Raw genomic sequence first — 15561 nt, 5'->3', positions numbered from 1 at the left:
GCTCGACACAACATGAAACTATGCTTCAAGTATCACCAGGAGCTCTACACCTTAACGAAAGCATTGACAACATTGTTTGTGTACACAGATTTACTAAAAAGAAAGGTTTTCAGCAACTCACCGTAGCTCTTGTTGTTTCCGGCCGCAGCCATTTTGTCAGCAAAAAACAATCGATCTCCGAATGCAACGTAACAGGGAGGAGAGTAAAGACGGAAAGCTCCTAAAGCTTAGTTCCATACAAATGCACGGATAAGTCGTTGTTTTGTTGTTACTGAAAAACAATATTGACCTTGGAGTTGAAAAAGGAGCCTCATATGGAGTCCATTCATTCGCATTTGGATATCGACTCGTTTTGACTGCCGAGGTGGTAGTGGCCGGAAACAACAACAGCTGTGGTGAGTTGCTCAAAAACTTTTTTAGTAAACTCTGTGTACACAAACAATGTTGTCAATGCTTGCGTTCAGGTGTAGAGCTCCTGGTGATACTTAAAGCAAACTTTCATGTTGTGTCGAGCCTTCTTAGTATTTCAAAAATAGGTATTTTGAGACTAGCATGAGAGTGCCCCTAGCACTCGCATTCAAAAGGCCATTTGACCCAAAAACAAGAATACGGTGAATCTTAAAAGTGGCGATTCGGTCCTAAATATGCTTTTAAACTAAAGTCTGACTCACGTACATTCACAAAAATACCCTAGGATGCATTTTGGTGAGAGTTTTAATCTGGGGAACTTTAACGTTAGACCCAGCTTAGACCCAGCGGCAGTGGGTCAGCGGACCGCTAACTTCAGACCTAGCTCAATTTCTGTAACCTATGCAGCATGACAGCATGGCAGAACCAACCAGCAGGTGGACAACTTGTTAGTTGGCTAACATAGCGCGCTAACTCCGCCTTAACGTTACCGCCTCGCCACATCGTTCACAGGAAACGAGCCAAAAAAAAGCCATCAGTCTTGGCTACAAAACCTCAGCTCTGCGACTCGCCAGAAGTTGACTTATACTATACGTTACCATGGCAATGGTACACATACAAAATAGCTGTCGCTCTGACCATTGCTACATTGATTTGAATGGAAATGGCCTTTCCTATCCATTTTATTTCTATGAGAAAACTTTCTCTTAAGTTACCAGCTAACACTAGCAGTAGCTAGCTAGCTAGCTTGGTTGGCAGAACGCTGAACAAGACAAACATGTTCCAATCAACTTTGATGAGGGGAAAACACACAGTGAGAGGGTCGAAGTTTAAGAAGAAAACACGGACAGTCAAAAACAAGTTCAGGTTTATGTCACTGTCCACAGTGCCATGGTTAGCGTTGCTAAGCCTCTGTCCTGACTGGCAGGTCGGCGTGTAGCCAAAATGTCCGTCACATTTTCCATTAAGCAGCACTCCAAAACCCACAAATATTCTAACCTGACTCCACCAGATGGATCGCTTCGCATTTGCTCGGCATATCCATCTGGGAACTTTCCGTTGGAGAACTTTTGGCAAGGGGCGAAAATCCTGGTTAGCTGATTGGATAAACCATCTGTCTATCACCTATGTTGGTGATAGATGGGCCAAATCAACCAATCAGAGCCACGAAGCATATGAAAATACAACCACAAGCCCGCCCCTGCTGCTGCAGGCAAAGCATAGCTCGTTAGCTCAGCAAGCAGGCAACATGTCGGTAAAGGAGATTTGCCGTTTGTGTAATGAGAATTTAGGAATAAAAGACACCATTTCAGGTTCCCGGTCCATATTCCAAAAGAAGGAACCAAGAGGAAAAAGCATTAGTGAGCAGCTAACAGAATTAGGGCCACCGCTGTCTGAAAATACTGGTCAGCTGATTGGATAAACCATCTGTCTATCACCACCTAAACCCGCCTCAAAACCAACACTGATTGGCCCGGTCATTTGGCGAACGGCTCAAAATGTTCTCTATCTCAAGATGCCAGACTGATCTGCGAGTGGAGAACTGGAGCTCGCCAGATCAGGTCGGTCTCACCAGGCTACAAATATTCATCTCACAATGATGATGTGAAACCTGAGAAAAAGCAACAGAATCTCAACTATTTTTGCGACCTTTTTTCTTCTTTATTGTTTTAAAATGACCAATTACAGTTTGTTGCCATACCTGTCACTATGATCCATATAAAAACTAAAAATTACATTTTGCACATAGAACGAGACTAGTTTTCTCCCCCTCAGTGATTTTAAAAATGATGAGTGACATCGACTCTTTGCAGATGATGTTATTCTTGTGATGGTGATTCACAGTCAGAGTCGCCTGAGGTGATGTTTGTGTGAGGTCACAGGTTCTGCTTGAAAAGGTGAAATTACAATTTACAAACTGCCAAAACAACTGCACGCTTCGCTTAGACTGCTCAGGACACACCTACATAGACACAGTGAGGCCAGTTTCACACGCTTAACAACAACCTTTAGTGATAAATGCATCAGTGAGTCCTGTTTCCGTGGCTAAATACTTTAGCTACACAGGTGTGGGAATCGTGACGGCTTTATGTTCGGGTCAGCGAGCTCTGTGGCAGCGGACATTTTGACATGTTACAATAGGAAAAGCACAAGTGTAAATGATAACATTACTGATGTCTCCACTCCACTGAGCTGCGTCACTTTCAGGGGTCCTGGTACTGTGCCTATGCTGGCTCACTGGGACACTTTAATAGCAGAAACTAAAATGGATTCTGCGATGTGAAAGGGTCAATCATAATGCCAAGCCCACGGAGATAAAAATTAGATAATGAATGTCAAAACAATGCCACTGCTAAAACGTGTGTGCGTAGGTTTATTTGTGTAGGATTTTAGGCAATTAGGACAAGAAATAGACGCGCTATTGCTTCGGCTTCCATGAGGAATTAAGCTATGCACAGTACACACACACACACACACACACACACACACACACACACACACACACACACACACACACACACACACACACACAATTCCCAGACTGACCGACAACACGGTCTCAGCTGTGAAACATCACGTACACACACATATATCCTTCCTCTTGACCCTTTCCCAAACACAACACCTCTCTGTTTCCATCCCATTCGCTCTCTTCTTTCTCCTCGTCTGCTGGGGCAGCAAAACAGACCGGACTACTTCTGCTTTGTGTCACCACATCAGATCTCTCACACACACACACACACACACACACACACACACACACACACACACACACACACAGTTAATCAGTTTATGTATGAGGGCAAAGGCATGCAGGGCAAAATCCCTGTTTAAACGGTACTGTGTCTTTATGCTGCACTGTTGCAGAGTTCAGGAGGACTGTGAGTCTACTGTAAGACCGATATGTTGGCTCTGTTTTGATTATTATCAATGTTTTGATGGTATTTGATTATTTATGATATTGGGACTTTTTGGTTTAACCATTATCATGTGTTTTTATCAGCTTCCTCATGCGGGAGTTAGTTGTGCGAAGGGTGTCATTTCCCTACGGGGACAGAAACGTTTAGCCTTTTGTCTCAGGTTCTCTTACTGAAGTAAGAGTATGTGTGCGTGCGTTTGGACAAAAAAAAGCTGGTACATCATCTTCTAAAACATTGTAGTATTTCCGGTGCATTAAAACGTGTGCTTGTTAAGATACTAGCAAACAAGCTAATCCAGCACAAATTAGTGCATAAAAAGTCACCTAAAAAAAGTATTTGAACCTCATAATTAAACACAAAATGAGAGAAAAACTGCAAAAAGGTCCACTTAAAAAAATAAATAAAAAACCCTGCCTGCAGATAAGCTTGCAGGTAACGATATTTGACACCGTTTGATTTAACGTGAATCGGTCCTCTGTAGTACCGATGTAATTTGGTCGGTACCCCAAAAAGTACAGATTTTGGTACCTAACCCTATTTATAATATTGTAGGCTGAACATCTTTTTGAACTGTTGGTTAAACCAAAAAAGCAATCTGAAGGTGCCATTTGGGCTCTGTTTTTCTATATCTTTAGACATTTTAAAGAATAAACCTGATTTATAGATCATTTCTTAATCTGGTGTTAAATCAGCTAACTTAACATTCTTTCCATGTTTTCGGTGTTTCTCTGTCGCGGTAATTTGTCACACAAATAAGAAAACTACTCCCTCTTGAAGGTTTGAGGAATGAAGGGGAGATGAAATAAGGATGGACAACATGGAGGAGGGGGAAAAGTAGGAAAGGAGGGAGAGATAATGGTGAGGAAGATAAACGGAGCTGCAGCAGTTTGTTTAACTGACAGGAAATGTTGAATCTGGCTTTATCGGTATGCTTTTATTGAGGCCACCGAGACCGACGGGCTCCGAAATGAAGTGGAAACTAAATGGATCTGTGTTGGACGAAGAATTTCTTTGTTCACAGAGAGGTAAAGGGGCAAAGACAGAGGGCAGACAACTCTCACAAACACCAAACCAAAAACCAATATGTGAGAGCGTTAAAGAAAATACTTCTATAACTTCTGTTTTATGTGCCTGCTCTTAACCTCCCTCCTCCCCAATATCTCACCTCCTTTCACACCCATTTCTTTCCCTATGAAAACTCATTTCTAAGGATTTATGACTTCATCTGGCTACTAGTTTGTTGATGTGCCTTTATTTCCCCGGAGCAGGCTGACTGAACACCCACCTGACGCAACATTCACTTAATACCAGACATTCATAACTGGGAGATGCCAAATTCAAAACACACTCCCCAGTCCTGTTTCCCATTTAAGACTCCGACAACTCCATGGAAGTCTTTGGAAAATGAATGAATACCTCTTATCTGTGTCAATCATACTATGGATTATAATGGGGCTGCGACAAATGAGTATTTTCTTTATTGACTGATCTGTGGATTAGCTTTTCATGGAGTCACTAATGCCCTATTCACACGGGACAAGTATTACCTGGGGACCTTTATGAAGTTGTAATAATTGCGCAGGTCATCTGTGGTCTTAATCCTGTGCCAATCTGTCATGTCTGTAATTTGTCAAGTAAAGATTTCGCCGCAAATTAACGACCATATTTCAGCAAACTCAACAGCTCAACAGTGTGGTTACGGAAGTAAAAATCCCGTTGATTTTCTCCATAAGGATTGGGATTATCAGCCATCCAACGTAGACTGACCACAAGCTACGTGGTTGTGAAACGAACGTTTCTGCTCCTGTAGAAGCTAGAAGTCTGCCATTGAAGTATTATTATACCTTTATTTTACCTTTATCCTGTGTGAATGCATCACACGAAAAAACAAACGTGTTTGGCCTCGCGAGCCATCCAAAGAGTAGCAGGCTAACGTTACGTTTTGAGTGGATGGCGAGCGCGAGACGCCGAAATGGACGCCAATAAGATTCTGAATGGAAAGTTTACTTTTAAAAAGTTGCCAAATGGTTCCATTGACAAGACCAAAGTGATCTGTGTGTTTTGTCGTTGTGAACCGAGCTATCATCGCAGCCCGTCCAGTCTGAAATACCACTTGATGGCTGAGCTCGCAGCTGATGGCCAAACACACAGCTGATGGCCGAGCTCACAGCTGATGGCCGAGCACACAGCTGATGGCCGAGCACACAGCTGATGGCCGAGCACACAGCTGATGGCCGAGCACACAGCTGATGGCCGAGCACACAGCTGATGGCCGAGCACACAGCTGATGGCCGAGCACACAGCTGATGCCCATTCTCCGCCCCCTCGTCAAAGCCAGGCAACAAAAGCACAAAGCAAGCCGATGCACTTTTCCATGTTGATAAGAGCATTAAAATGAGAAAAGAAAATAACTGGACAAAAATAAATCAAGGGACGTTTAGAATAGATAAAAATGTGCGATTAATTGCAAGTTAACTATGACACGCAATTAAATATTTTAATCATTTGACAGCACTAGTAGATATTAATGGTCTACTGTCATCTAAGTGCAGTTCTACTACTACTTTCCCACCAACAGAAGAATATTTTTGAGAAATTACTAAAAAACGTAATCCCCAAAATATCTATATCTGCCTGTAAAAAAAACAACCAGTTAACTGCTAGAAGTGGAGGGCCAACACATCTGTTTCTGCTCAACATGACATTCCTCAGGGAAGGAGTCAGAGAGGAGCAGGCTGGATGGTAACCAACCGCCCAGTCTCATCAAAGCCGTGTCCCAAAGGGCATCTCGGCAGATACCAAGTATGAGGTGTTACCACGTAAACTAAATCCCACAACTTCCAATCTGATGCAACACAAGGGTGTGGGCACAGGGCCGACACCGTGGCCTAGATGTATGACTCTTTCAGGCCCGTCCGCTACTTTGTCATTGAGCTTCAATGACTTCAGCGGATAAAAATGTTCTTTCCTGGCTTATAGGTTTTTTTTGAATGTGTCAAAAGAAGTTGGATAATATCTCAAAGTATGACCTAAGAATATTTTCCAACTTTCCTTTCAGAACGGAACATTTTTAAGACATTCCAATAATTCCTTGACAAAAGCACAGGAGAGAGGCTTAACATGCTTTTCCTGCCCTAAATATAAAACAAAAAAAATGAAAGAACTTCTCCTTGGGGATGAATTACTTGGCTTTGTATCCTGTCCTCAATCGCCCGATGTAACAAATAGATTTCTCCATTCCAGCCTAAGGCTGCGTTTCATATCAACATTAGCACTAAATTAAAGAAAATGCAACCTCCTCATTCATTTCAGTGAGGCGGAGGTGCCAACGTCAACAAGCACGAAGTTAGCAAATTACGCACAAACAAGTTGGCATCCAAAGTACTATTCAAACTTAACTTCCTCTTTGGCATTTCATTTTCTCACCAGAATCTGAAGCAACACTTCAAAAACTACTGTTTATTTGAACATGGCAAAAGCCAAACTCTGGGTTTAGCTGTGGTAGGCCGAGCTTAGCCTGGGACATGGGCCAAAAATCAAAGTACACGTCAAATAAAAGTTTTCCCCGAAGATGGTTTCTGTCATTTCAGGTAGTTCTGATCATGCTGATGTTTGTTCAAGTGTTCATCAGTTTGGTTTTTATTAGTTATTTGATGCTATTAAAACTGGGCGAAACGCCATGATTGACAGCTGGGATTGACTAGCGATTGGTCGGGCCGGTGTATGGGCGAGACTTGGATACCGTGGCTCCACCGCCCGATCATAACTGCGCAGACTCGGGCTCCAAAATTACAAGACGGCAGTGGCCGTATCCGGGATGCTTTGGCTACACTTTCGTACAGCGGCAGGAAGTAGGAACGCCTTGTCCATGTTTATAGACAGTCTGTGATCTGGACGGTGTTGATTTCACTCCATTCTTAATGTTTTAGAACAAATTTGGTTAAATGCAAAGGCTGGATTAAGCTGTGCAGGAAATAACAGTCAGCTTATACTGCTGTGGATGGCTTAACAGACATAGACACGTAGACATAGCTAGGGCTGCATTTAGTCATTTTCATTGATGACTATTTTCTGGATTACTCTATTAATCATTTGGTCTACCACATGTCAGAAAAATAGAAAAATGTCGGTAACACTTCAGTTGAAGGTATCTACATAAGAGTGATATGACAGTGTCGTGAACACATGACACTGTCATGACACATGAACCCTAACCCTAACTGTCACGTTCATAACAGTGTCATGTCACTCTTATGTAGATAACTTCAAGTAACATGTAACCAAAATGAATTATTTTGTCTTAACAAACAAACAAACAAACAATCTATAACCCAATATAAAACAGAAAGGCAACAAAACTTAATATTTAAGAAACTGGAGCCAGAGAATGTTTGGTGTGTTAATCAACTAATCAATTATTAGAACATTTATTTGAGCTCTTGACTTTACCATGCTGTCTACCAGAGGACATTCATTATTCTTGGTGAATGACACTACTTGCTTGGCTAAAAGTGATCACGTTTAGTTGATTATTTCTTATTCTATTCTTGACCATTTTCTGGATTAATCATTTGGTCTATCCAAGGTCAGAACATTCAAAGAATGTCAGAAATGTCCTGTTTTGTTTGACCAACAGTCAAAAACCCAAAATATATTCAATTAAAACGGACATAAACCAGAGGAAAAACAAACAAATCTTTACATTTAGGCAAGGCAAGGCAAGGCAGCTTTATTTATATAGCACATTTCAGCAACAGGGCAATTCAAAGTGCTTTACATAAAACATTAAAGAGCAGTTAGAAAACAATTAAAAAACAATAATAAACAAATTAAAAACATTAAAAGACAAGAATAAAATTGATAGTGCAGTATAAGAATAAAAGTTACAGTGCAGTATAAGAAATTAAAGTTAATAAAATAGATTATTTAAAGAAAAGCAACATCAAAAAGATAGGTCTTTAGCTTAGATTTAAAAGAACTGAGTTGCAGCGGACCTACAGGTTTCTGGGAGTTTGTTCCAGATATGTGGAGCATAAAAACTGAACGCTGCTTCCCCCTGTTTAGTTTTGACTCTGGGGACAACAAGTAGACCTGTCCCAGACAATCTAAGAGGTCTGGGTGGGTCATAATGTTTAAGAAGCTGGAGCCGGAGAATGTTTGAGGTTTTCAGTTGCCAATTAATTTTCTGTCCATCAACTAATCGATTATTATAGAAAAAGCTAACATTAAGTAACCAAGCAACTAGAACATCAATTATTCTATGTGAATGACACTATTTGCATGGCTAAAAAGGATCAAGTCTCATCATCCGACTCTTCAAAATCTCCATTAATGAACTCGTCTGACATGGATCTTCCTGCTAACTACTTAACAACCACCATTTGGTAGAAATGTGGCTGTGAACTCATGACTGATCACAGCCGTATCAATTACATAAAATCTACAAAGCCACATGGGTTACAAGGTGAAATCTCAGCCGCTTCAGTTAGATTTTTCTTAATCGCAGACGCTTATTTTTAGGGGTAAATACAAGCTTACAATCTCACACACACACACACACACACACACACACACACACACACACACACACTATCTCCACGAACGCTTAATCGAGCAGAAATGCAATACTAAGAAAAATTACATCCCCAAACACACAATCGAACCAACTCAAGTCAAAAGACGCTGGCACAATACCAAAGCAGCAGCAGCAGCGAGAATCTGAACTCTGCAACAGAAAATGAAATGCCAGTCCCGGCTAAGGACATAATGAAAAAGCTATTATCAGCGTGAGCTTTCATCAGCACTGCATTCAACCATGTTCAATACAAACTGATTCTCTCATCTCACGCTGAACCCATCTGAATGCTGGGATATAATAAAGGAGGCCAGATAAGAGACAGATCACTTTTTTTCTTACCCCCGTTGTTGAAGAAGTACATCCCAGCACATTTACACGCGAGGCCGAGTTTTCATGAGCGCCCGTCGCAAAAGGCCAACACAATCAACCCGTCATTGTACAGTACGAATGGCGTATGTTCAACTCATTAGAAGAGTACACCGTATGCACACTTCTCTTTACCTCCGATATATCTGTGTCCATTCATCTGTCAGCTGTTTCATTCTCCTGCTTTGTCGTGTCTAATTCCTGATGTATTCATTCTCCGTCCATCTGTCACCTCCAGCAGCATTACTGTGTCTGAATTCAAATACAGCGTCTTCATGCAATATTTAGTGAAATATTGAATTATATATATAAAAAAGTAGCCCGGCTTTTAATTGACTACTACTTTTTTTTTTGGACTTCATTTGAGAGGACAGTTGAAGACGGGAAGGGGACATGCTGCAAAGGACCGCAGTTCGGAATCGAACCCCGGGCCACTGGCGGTGAGGACTGAGCCTTTGTACATGGGGCGCACGCTCAACCAGGTGAGCTACCAGGGCGTCCCAAAACCTACGATCATCGCTTACGTTGACCACCAGAATGCAAGTGTTGTAGTCAGGGCTTTAGTACTCGAGTCCGGACTCAAGATGCTTTTCTATTGTCTCGGACTCGTTGGTATTTGGACTCGGACTTGTCTCGGACTCGGACAGGTTTCGGACTCGCTGGTATTTGGACTCAGACTTGTCTCAAACTCGGTATTTGGACTCGGACTCGCTGGTATTTGGACTCAGACTTGTCTCGAACTTGGTATTTGGACTCGGACTTGTCTCGGACTCGTTGGTATTTGGACTCGTACTCGTTTGTATTTGGACTCGGACTTGTCTCGGACAGGTCTCGGAGATTGTCGCCTGGTATACGCTGGGCTGCATCATATAACTCAATCATCAGGCATCAATCATTTTCATTTTAGCCACAGACACAATGTCAGCGAGCGCTTTGAATGAATTCTTCAGGAATAGTCATAAGTTCAAGAATGGGAACATTTCCATTTCATATTTTAAGTAAATAATATGGCCTAATTTGATCATATAGTGTGTTACTCTGCACTTTTTGATTTTTTGATTAAAATAGAAGGTTATCATCTTTATAAAATAGAAGATTACAATGTTTTTTTATAAACCGGTAAGTAAGTGGTCTTAAAATGTTTTTTTTTTCCTGTCTCTGTACTGAAAATGTAATTCAATCATTGAATTTATCTTTTATTTCTACTTATTCTATCCCACAGACACTGAGTTATCATTTATTTGCCTCGGTTTGCAGTGGGTAAGACTTTTTAGTTTTCAGTGGCAGGCTAGTACTACTAACTTGTGCTAAGTTAAATTTAAGAATGTCTGAAACTAGTCCCTTAACAAAAATTCAATCATTGGATGTAAACATAGTTTTATTTCTAACATTATTCTATCAACACAGACAAATCAGGTCCTATGTCCAAAGATTTTGAACCAGCCCTGACACTGTGCAGCCAGGTAGGAGAAGACTTTTTAGTTTTCAGTGGCAGGCTAGCAGATACTGTTGACTTGTGCTAGCCTAGCACCAGCGAACTCTGCAACTGGGAGGACTGGATCAAACGGGTTGAAAACTGTCTCCATTGATAACACACTAGCTAATTTGGAAATCAGGTCCTATGTCCAAAATTTTGAACCACCCCTTTAAAGCTCTGACACTCAATCTGCATTTGAGCCTTTTAAAAGCGAGACTTTTCTGGAGCAGGAAAGGAACAATTATGACTGTTGACAGTAATTCTGACAGTCTCTGTTTTCTCTAGTGTGGAAGTGGAGTTCAAATAGTTTCATGCTAGCAGCCAGCATTATAACTGCAGCTCCCCTACCGAGACCACGTTGGTCCCACACAGACAAAGGCTGGACTACAATAGAGCTGTTTGGAGCAGTTGGTGAACAGGGTTTTCTGGTGGAGATGGTAAGTCCCTTTGGGAGGGGACTTTGGGACTTTTCACTTTGTAAACCTATTACAAAAAAGATATACTGTATAACACAATAAAGGAAAGGGAAAAAGCCCAATAGCATAATATGAGCACTTGTTTAACTTAAAAAAATGTTAAATAATGGATGGAAATCACAAATCAACTTTGGTTTCAATGCCAGATTGCTTTAAATTTGGTTGCTACCAAAAAAAGTACTGAGGTTTGACTTTCAGTCAAACTGTGACTAGGCAACAACAACAACAAATTAACAACCCCCGCTAAAGTGAACTCAGTTCTGCTGCTTTCAGTATTCTTCTAAAACAAATTACAAATTATTTCCAACATTCTTTTATTGGAACAAAGTCAACATTGAATTGAAAATAAAACGCACTATATATAGTTTGTTTTGGGGTGAACTATGGTTTTAAAAAAAGTGCAGTTTTCTACTGATAATTTCAGTCATCGAAGACAAAAAATACACTGAACTAATGCAATATTGTGTCTTTCTGGATATGTCGCAGCCTTTAGCGATGAGTTTATTGCGCCAGTTGATATCGGGGATGAAGATTTTAAAAAACAATATATTGTGGAGCCCTATTTTCAACTTCTGTTTATGTATGGGCTTTATTTAAGTGGGCTTAGTCCTGTCACACATGACACACACACACACACACAATGCTTTTTTTTTTGCACACACACACACACACACACACACACACACACACACACACACACACACACACACACACACACACACACACACACACAGCAAGGCTTCACACTAGAGAAATAGTGCGTTTATGTGTTATAAAGGCCAAATAACATTGTGTGTTGACACAGCAACACCAGTTAAATGAACTGGTTTTATATGACCTAGCCTATAGAAAGAAAAGCACGAGGTCTTTGTCTCAGTGGAGGAATTTAACAATAAAACTGCACACTGAGGCTGGGATACTCATTACGCAACAGAAAACCCTACGAGAAAAAGTTGTACAACATCTTTGTTATACTTCGATCTTTACCAGTAGTGGGGCAAAAGAAAATACATAAAGTTTGGGCCATGTTTTCTTCCGAAAATTAAAAGTTTTTAATCGTCCGTACACAGCAGCAGTCTTTTGTTGTTCGAGACAGTGGCTCCAAATCCCCATGACCATTATGGACCGTAATTGCAAAACGTTACGCAGTTCCTTCTGTCATAACCTTCAATTTGTCATCGTCTCTGTGTGCTGTGTCATCACCACCGTCTGCCAACCCACAACAACAGGACACTAAGAACTTGGGCTGTAATATACAAATATTTGACTTTGATTAGTACGGTAAGGTGGTCATTTAGTGGCAGAAGAACACAGTGTAGAAGAAAATGAATTACCAACAGCCAACATTACCAACATTGTTAGTCTCATCTTATCTTAATATTCTCTTTCCTGATCTACTTCCTGCTGTTCTGTAAGACATTTCAGGCCCCTATCCTGCACCCGGCGCAGCGCAAAGCCCGACGCAAGTGCCTTTGCTGTTTTAGGACCGTCCAGCGCCCGCAACATTTAAATAGCGAATGCACCTGCACCCATCTGTGCGCCCATGGGCGTGCTGGTCTTACAGGGAGGTGTGTTCAGGTGCATTCTGGGCGTATTGCTATCTTCAGCCTTCATTATTTTAACAGCAAATTAGTAAAATGCTCCTAGGCTCGTGCACAGAGCGTGCACACTACGCTTGTTACACACACATGCAGAAGATTACAAATAAAAAATGTTACGGTGCAAATCCTCCATCATAATAGCAATCCTCCAAGGTCCAAACGCGCCTGGCTTTTAAAAGGGAATGGGAGATGATCTCTGATTGGTTGATTGCATGTTACGACCAAAACACACCTCTGATTAATGAAGACCCTAAGTACAACCCTTTAGGACCAGGCGCCCGGCACACGGACCCTTTTTTCTGCCGTCAAACTAGCAAAAGTGGATTTGGACCCGCCCTAAACACACCTGCTCCAGGCGCTTCACGCTGTGCGCTTAGATGGTTAAAATAGGGCCCTCAGACTGCGCTGAAACTAGAGAAAGAGAGAACCTTTTCTTCACCAATAGTTAATTTTTTTAACTGTAAAATGTCCTGCTCAGCATATATCTGGGTCAGACAAAAAACTCCTTCACACAGAGCTCTGACAAATTAAAATAAATACATTAAAAGTTTGAAATTTTTTTATTATCTGCCTCAAAAATTCCAGTATCGGCGCGGCAACTGAAATCAGATTGCCTCTTAAAGAACGAGAAGACGTTATTTGACAAGCAAGGTTTAAAAAGCGATGTGAAAATGCAAAGAGAGTAGAGTAGAGGCGATTATTCCTCCCTCACCTGTTCTCCGTTCAGGCCCGTTGAACCACCTCCGTCTCCGCTCCTACACAAAACACAAACGTTACATCCGTTATTGAGCAGTTTGGTTACATACTTATAATGTTACTGCTACTACATCGCAACTTTCATACATTGTTCACATTTACTCTGCTCGTATAAGGTAACTGCTAATAGACTGCACATATTTATATTTAATTTATATTACTCTAAACCACCTTCTGTAAACCAACTGTACACTACTGTCTACACGGCACTAGATTTCTTGTCCTGTCTCTACTCTGTATATCACATTGCACTTTCCTGCTCTTTTTTGCACTTCTGGTTGGATGCAAACTGCATTTCGTGGCCTTTGTACTTGTACTCTGCACAATGACGATGAATAAAGCTGAATCTAATCTAATCTAATACAGTAGGTCTTTCTTTTAAAATCAGAAACGACGCCTAGATGGCAGTATGTTTTAAAATGAGATGCCAGGGAGTGTGTGTAGTCTGTCTTTGTAAATGTGTTCAATGCTCGGTAGTGTTATCCCAAGTAGGACACATGTTTATCTCACTATGGACTCTAGTGTCGGCACTCGCTCCAAAGCTAATCCCCCCTCCCCAACACGCACGCACGCCCTGTTATTCTCTTAAAGAGATCGACGCACACACCAGCGCACATGTATAAACTTCAGGCCACTAACGTAGGCTACGGCCAAAGCTCTGCGTGGAGCCTCCGCAGAACCACCAATCAAGCTACACACTAATCGCACTAAATGGAGGAAACCTTCGGCCTTCAACTTTTTTCTGTGACTCAGCCTAATCAGACTTTAGTGGTCCATGTGATCTGGACCAAACTAATCAACCACGTGCACTGCCAATCCTCCATGAGTCCGAGCACTCAACTCCACAGTCTGGCAGAATGAGCAACCTCCGATTAGAGCTGGGCCACATGGAGAAAATCGGATCGACATCACGACGATATTGTAGGGTTGAGAATCGGTGCTTTCACAACAAAAAAAGAAAATAAATGATATATATATATATATATATATATATATATCAATGACATTTTAGATAAATAATCACTAATAATGTGAAATAACAGTTTCAAGTGAAATTATGGAGATATATACTATGTTTACATGCATGCACAAAAAAAGTGTGATGTTAAAACAAATCTGCAATTCATCAAATGATATTCCCTCAAAACAGATTTTCTGAGAAAATTTAATTGGTATGTGCTTGTTTTTATTAGATTAAATTTTTTTAAATCGTCATCACGATATCAACAGGCGCAATAACCACCAAAGACACACCGGGATTTTTTGAGTTCATTGAAAGAAAATATCCGCAGAAAACTGAACTTTAAACTGGGTAACTTTAAAGCCCAGTTGAGACCAAAGATTCGCGACGAGAAGAGTTCAAACTCGCAACTTCTTGCGGCGAGCCGGCCTGCAGCATTCTGAAAGCTGCCAGTTCACACCAATGAGACGAGACGGAGTATAATCTCCATAGCAACAACTCTTACTATGGAAATGTTTATTGCACCAGCATAAGAGCTTCTGTACAGTTTTTTTTTTTTTTTTTTTGTTTTCAAAATGTTATTTTGCGCCAAAGCAAATGTTTTATGGTCACGATTCATCTTGGAGCTGGTTAGCTCGGTTCCAGGCTTAAAACTCTTTATATCAGCGTTTACTAAAACGTCAATGGAGATACTTCTGGAAACTAGAGCAGTTAAAAAAGGGGACAGTCACTTTTGAGCACCGTAGGTTCCTGCTTTATTTTGCACAACGTAAAACAGATGTTGGTGAAATAAAGAAAGTTTAGAAAGAATTAGGGTGTGCATATCTGGCAGGGGGTTAAGGCGTCTTTCCTCAAGAAAATGCGTGTGGTTTTTTTTAATAAACATGCAATTTCCCCCCTAACATTTTTTCTGTCTTTGTGGGATTTTGTCTCTTTGTAGTCGCGTTGTGTCTCTCTTTGGTCATTTTGGTTTTCTTTGGGGTTGTTTTGGGTCTCTGTGGCCATTGTGGTTGCTCT

General features: G+C 41.1%; 1 protein-coding gene across 2 annotated transcripts in view; it reads right to left on the bottom strand.

Annotated features, from left to right (window-relative positions):
- LOC114549913 (plexin-B2) overlaps positions 1 to 15561 on the bottom strand; it is a 227618-nt gene that overhangs the window by 140221 nt on the left and 71836 nt on the right. For both annotated transcript variants that reach the window (XM_028570246.1, XM_028570249.1), the window contains exon 2: positions 13540 to 13582. The gene's annotated coding sequence lies outside the window, so the exon portion shown is untranslated. The remainder of the gene's footprint in view (positions 1 to 13539; positions 13583 to 15561) is intronic.

Source organism: Perca flavescens, chromosome 23 (assembly GCF_004354835.1).
Source record: "Perca flavescens isolate YP-PL-M2 chromosome 23, PFLA_1.0, whole genome shotgun sequence".
NCBI lineage: Eukaryota > Metazoa > Chordata > Actinopteri > Perciformes > Percidae > Perca > Perca flavescens.
This window is presented reverse-complemented; position numbering and strand designations above follow the sequence as displayed.